The following is a 6,528-nucleotide window of genomic DNA, read 5'->3' as shown; positions in this document are numbered from 1 at the left end:
GAATCACCTTAAACTTTTAATGAAATAAACAGCACAATCCGTAAAAATCAGCAGCTGCTGCTATTTGAGGAATGAACCCATATAGTCACTGTGGTTTTATGATACATATAATGATGTCACTGAATAATCCAGTTAAAAATAAAGTCACAAACACATTTGAGATGTGATAGTGATGGGTGGATACTTGGGTTTGGAGCTGTGGGGAATTCTATAGCTCATATTCAAGTGTTAACAATAACATAAAGAGGCTACATTCCATAGCCTTTCTAAAAAAAATGACATTTAGGGCATATTAAACATTTAATACATAGATCATTTTTTTTTATCCATTCATTCCTGAATCCTCTCTCTCTCACACACACACATACACACACAGAGTAAGATGGGGCTAGCACTGGTTCATAAACAATTGCAGCCACACACTCACGCTAGGAAAGAACACGAAAACAGCACTAATGGGAAAAAGATGAGAGGGCTCACAGTGAGCACAAGCAGAGAGAGAGAGAGAGAGAAGGAAAGAGCAGGCTGTTGGACACCGCTGTCTCACACACACATACACACACACAGGCATGCATGCATGCATGCATACACAGGCATGCATGCATGCATGCATACACACACACACACACACACACAGGCCTGGGATTTGCTGCCTGAGGTAACACTGTTAAGAAAAGTCCAGTTGAATTGCTGGGTTCAAGTTTATACATTTGATTTACGGTCTCTGTTTGTTATTATAAACTTTTTCTCTCTTCTATCTAATTCTTTTGTCCATGATTTATTTTATTTCTTTACAAAATATGTGAGACATATATACATATATATACGTGATATATACTGCTTTAGTTTACATTATATATTTTATTTCAAAATTAAGTCATATTTAGTTTTTAAATAAATATTTCATTATTTAAAATAAAATCTGCTCTTTAATTTTTTTTCATTAATTTTTTATAGCTTTGTGCCAGTCTATTATTTTTATTTAATTCATCCAGGCCTTTTTTTTTTCAAATGCATCATTACTGTATGCAGTTTAAACGATCAAATGTTAATTATTGAATAAAACTATTATGGTCAGTTACCACAAAGGCAAAAAAAGGTTTTAAAAAAATAAATTAAAAAAAAAGGCAAAAACTGTGTGCACTTAATGATGAAGTGTGATGGCGGTGAAAAGCGGCAGTGCTGTCGGGGAAAAAACTGTGTCATCTTGTATATTTTGACTTTGGTTTGCTGTCTTTTCCAGGCCGCAGGGTGCGATGATAACAGAAAAATATTGCGGTGATGTGTCCACATCTCAGAGCGGACTGCCCTCCCACCCCACAACCTCCCCCTAAGTCCGACAGGTTCATTTGAACATTATAAGTCTTATAAGTGATGTATTATCATGAAAGGTTGATGAAGAAACTCCAAAACAAACCTATGAATTATTTCGTTTTAATGACAAGAAAAGCGTTTTTATTCTCGAGGTCGTTATTCATGATAATCTGTGACAGGAGGTCAACATTTACATCACTGACTCTCCATCACAATTTAATTCAATTTAACACTATTAGGTCAACTATGCGTTTGTTTAAGAAGCAGTTATAGATGGACAGATTTAATTTCCCAATATTCAAACCTTAATCACAGATTTATTAACCGCTCTTTTGGATTTTCCAAAAATACGAACGGAAAAAAGGCGTGCGTTTTAAATCTGTGGCACAAACAGTGTTGCCTTTACGTTCACTATTTAATTGTGAATTCATCTGCATAAATGTGTGAAAATGAAAGTTGATTCCTCCACACAGCAGCAGCAGCAACAGCAGCAGCTCCGCGTTTCCCCTCCATCAACTTGCCCAGGCACATCTGCGCGCTCCTGACATTAAAACAACATCCTGCTGTTTCCATGTGTCAGTAAACGCAGCACACACATGCATGGGGACAGTGTGGTGTGTTCAGTGTCTCCTCCGGGCTGGAAGGAAGGGGAAGAGCTCACCTTTGGGCGGCTGTGTTGGCGTCCAGCACGCCGCCCCCCTGCATCCATCCCCGGACGTTCATGCCTCCCAGCGGCTCCTCCTTCAGGCTGCTGCCGCTTCGCTGGATGCTCTCCTGGATCCCGAACATGAGCAAACCTCCGAAGCTCAGTGTTGGTGCCGGTTTTAGTCCGTGTCTCCCGCTGCGCTGTGCACTTGTCCTCCTGACTCAAGCGGGGCTTTGCAAAGGTGCGCGCTCTGCTCCTTCTGCTGCTGCTTCGCCACAAAACCAACTCTTTATTCCTTTAGTCCTGCATAAGGAGGAAGTCGCGGTTAAAACGTGAGAGCGGGGTCACATCCGAATGGTAGGATCCAATGAACCAGTCACTTAAAAACACGTGTGTAAATCACCAGATGGACGCGGCGTGGAAAGGTGCGTAAAAAAAAAAAAAAGTCACTCCGGCTTGCGCGCGGAGAGCCGCACTTTGGAGGAACTGGAACCAAAAAACAGCGGAGAAATCAAGTGGCGCTCAGATGAGATGTCATCATTATGTGCTGACACTTCTGGACTCGTTTGCGTTCTCCTCTCGTCCTCCTGTGGTCCGGGGGACGTGTGCTGAGGTCCAGAGCAGCGCTGCGTCCTGCGGGTGAGTCCCGAGCTCTCCACACTGCACACTCCTCTCTCTCACTCTCTCGCTCCCTCTCTGCCTCTCTGAGGAAAACGCTTCGTGACTCCTTCCCAAAGGACTGACTCTCCGAGAACCAAACACGGGCTTCTCCTGCCTGAGGGTGGAGGAGGAGGAGGAGGAGGAGGGTGGCAGTTAGGATGGGAAGGGAAAAGAGGGGAGGGGACAGACAGGACGGGAGGAGAGGAGAGAGGAGAAGAGAAGGGAGAGGAGACGCCTCCCCTAAACAGAGAGGAGAGTGGAGACAGGTCAGCACCCACTGTCCTCGCCTCTGTCCCTCTCTCCTCCGCTGCTCTGTCCCCCTGAAACCGCGCTGTCCCGGTTCAAAGCAGATGGATTGATTTCTTTCTACGAACGTCGCACTAAAAACAGGAATCCGTGCGTCACGACGCTGAAAATCGACCGGGAAAGTTTCATTTTGGCCAAATTGACGCTCATCACTCAATGTGCATCTATATATCATATATTATATATGTATTATATATCATCAGGAGGATTTGATATCTATTTTTTTTCATATTATATATATATAGGAAAAAAAATACACACACTTTAAAATGTCACTGGGCCTGTTGTCCTCTGACCAGGTATAAATATGGCTTTATACTTCTTATTTTCTTTATTTAATCAAAAGTGTATCGTGATGCACACAACTTCATCATTTCTGACACCTGTAAGTTTTTCTTAATAAAAATCTTGTAGAAACTTGCTGCACGAGTGTATGCTTAATGAAATAATAATGAATAATTATATATAATAGTGTATATCATAGGGGGTGCCCCTTTTCCCCCCACTTGACCCCGCCCCGCTGAGCTATGTGCACACCCCTGGAATGGATCTTTAAGCTGCTGAGGCCCAGAAATATTCTTTTCTAATGTGTGTCCAGAAATCCAAACTTTCTCACAGGAAACATAAACATTTCTTTAATGGAGCGTTGAACGTGTCGCATCTATGTCGTATACGCTCACATGGGAGTTTTATTTAGATCGACTGGTTAAGCTCAATTACATAAGCCATATTTCATCGTCACAACACGTCCCTGCTCTCTATTGTCTCTCCCGCACAGACTCGCATTATTGCGGGCCAGCGCCGCAAGACGCGCAAACTAAAGTGACAATAACAATAATTAGCTCAAAATAACAATGAGCGTAATTGAGGATAATTGCTACCAGGTTTTTTTTTGTTTTTTGGTTTTTTTTTCTCTCCCTCTCCCCTGCTTTGTCTCTCCCTGCAGCACCATCTGTTATTTCAAACAATTTATCACATGCACCGACGCCGTGAGGGAGGGATCCAAAGTAAAAACACAAATATTAATAGGCTTGCATGGATCACTTCTGAACTCCGCTTGGAAAATAAAGCGACAAGGCATTGATCTGTCGAGGTGCAAAAAGGTCAACAACTTCAGTATTATTCAGCCGCGCGTTGGCTGTGAGGGGAATGATTGGCAGGACGCACTGGCGCAGCTCCAGGCTCCCAATTCCCAAAGGTTATTGAAAATCGCTCTTGACCTTGATTATACTATAGAATGAGCGTCTTTTATGTTCCACTTTTCCTGCTTAAAGACGGGGGAGAAAGACAAGTGGCGGATCAGCCTGTGCAGGATGAAATGTGTGAATGGATGAGCAGCGACAGGGCTTTGGATCGATCCATGTGGGTTAAAAGGACCAGTTCATCTAAGATTATTTAAGAACACATGAATCAGTGCACGTGTGCTCCTAATTATAGGCCTGCGCTCAAATTCAAAGCGTACACTTTTGTGCAGGAAAAGGAAAATATATGATTGTATTCTGAAAATAAAAATAATTCAAAATATCATATGTATATTTTCCAACATTTGGGGATTTTGTTTACATTTTAGTCTGATGTGGTCAAACATCTAATGAGATAATAATTATTATAACCTGTACAAGTGATAGAGAGACATTTATAACTTGACTTGAATCATCAGTGAAACATCACACGCTGATCATTTAAACTGAACAATATGAGCTTTACATTAAACACTATAATATATAATAATAATAATTAAAAAAAAAAAACACATTATAACATGTTGCATTAATCCAGACAGTAAACAAAGATTTTAAAGAGCAGGAACAAAGAGGGCAGATGAAAGAAAAACGTCATGTTGGAGAAATAAGCACACTGTGAGCGCGCGCTGTGACTCCTGCTGTGCACCTCTGACACACACACGCGCGCGCGCACACACACACACACACACACGCCTCTGTGTGTTTCAAGCTCAAAAAAATAATACACTAGCGCCATCATGTGTCTGACGTGAGTATAACCACTGGTAGAAACGGTCTGGTGAAGTTATTCATTTTTAAATGTCTCTAAAGAACTTCTCAGTTTTATCTTTAACATCAAAGTATCTAGGATCATACACTCACGTGCCACTTTATTAGGTACACACTTTGCAACTGCTGCACACACACAATACGCTGTGATGAGTCTATCAAACACACAGCAGATCTCTGGTATTATTATGTTATATTACATATTGCTTTACCGTCACAAAAGAAATGAAAATATCGAGTTCAGAGCTTTTATTCTGAAAAAAATTACCTTATTCAAATAGATTCTGTTGCTTAACCTAAACGAAATGTTTGTTTTTAAAGAAAAAAAACAACAGAAAACACTGCTGTTGTCATGGAGACAGCCAGGTTTGGGGAGTAAATGTCCATAAAATAACTACTTGCATATGTTAGGCTCAAAGAAGAAACAGTAATTCTTAAAATTGGAATGATGCACCATCAATATTAACAGTACGGGTATCTCACCCGCATTTGTCTTCGTTGTGAAGCTGGTGATTTAAGTCCAAGTCCACGTTATTGTTAGTTTAAGGCAGCAAACGTTGTTTTTTGTTCCTGACTGACGACGTTTTAAGGCATCATCTCTTATGACACAACATGTCCAAACATGAAGCAGATGAGGAGTCATGAGGTATCATGTGTACCTAATAAAGTGGCAGGTGAGTCTTTTTTTCCATTACAGGGTCAAACACTGAAACTTTATCACGTGCTTTGGGCCTAAAAGCAAACACCTATTGTATTAAGATGAAGTAGTGTCTCGTTTCTTTCAGCTTTAACATACTTTCCATTGTATGCTTCTGCCACAAAACTTTATTTTTGTAAAGTACCTTTATTACATATCAGCTTTAAGTGCAGATATATCAGTTTTAAACAACCAGAACCTGACAAACACAGGAGAATTCACTCACCTTCAACTGCTTCCTCCTCCACATGAGGCTCGCGGGGGTCGCTGGTGCCAATCCCAGCTGACAGAGGGTGAAAGACGCGGGTACAACCTGGACAGGTCGCCAGTCCATCACAGGGCTGAAGAATTCAGTAAAAGAATCATTTCACTATCAGAGAGACATGCAGCTGCTCGGCCAACATCGGTTGCTGCAACAGAATTGATTTACAAGTCTTAATTAACTGCACACTTAATTAACAGACATGACAATTCAAGCGTCGCAATAAAACAAAAAGGTAAGGGTCCAGAGTGGATGGTTCATTTTATTTCTGACATTCAATTGTTTGGAGAATAACCAAAAGGCAATGCCAGACATAAAACCCCAAAAAAAACAAACATGGAGCGGTTAAACAGAATATATACGACTGGCATTCGGAGTCTGGTTTTACAGAGCAGGTCCTAAATGAACGTATGGAAAAACAAAACCAGAAATGAAACAAAAGTCAATTCGTACAAACCCATAATCATGACATGTGAGTCAGAGGCAAAATAACCGAGTGCTTACAGAGAGCGATGGCAGCTATAGATTCCATGATCACGTCTGCTTTACTTGAGCTGTTTTATGAATGAATAACCAACTGTATGTAGTAATATTTCAAGTGATTTCTCCATTCCATTAAAAGTAATGGAGA

At 41.0% G+C, this 6,528-nt stretch overlaps 1 long non-coding RNA gene across 1 annotated transcript; it reads right to left on the bottom strand.

The window, feature by feature from the left end:
- Nucleotides 1-1,427: 1,427 nt before the first annotated feature.
- Nucleotides 1,428-5,893, bottom strand: LOC122760002. The gene is made up of 2 exons (XR_006358318.1): nucleotides 5,862-5,893; nucleotides 1,428-2,735 (listed from the first exon to the last, which is right to left on the bottom strand). It is a non-coding gene; the product is annotated as an uncharacterized LOC122760002 (long non-coding RNA).
- Nucleotides 5,894-6,528: the final 635 nt, after the last annotated feature.

The sequence above is a fragment of the Solea senegalensis genome, unplaced genomic scaffold (assembly GCF_019176455.1).
Source record: "Solea senegalensis isolate Sse05_10M unplaced genomic scaffold, IFAPA_SoseM_1 scf7180000012761, whole genome shotgun sequence".
Classification (NCBI taxonomy): domain Eukaryota; kingdom Metazoa; phylum Chordata; class Actinopteri; order Pleuronectiformes; family Soleidae; genus Solea; species Solea senegalensis.
The sequence above is the reverse complement of the archived record's forward strand: the minus strand, read 5'-3'. Positions and strand labels throughout refer to the sequence as shown.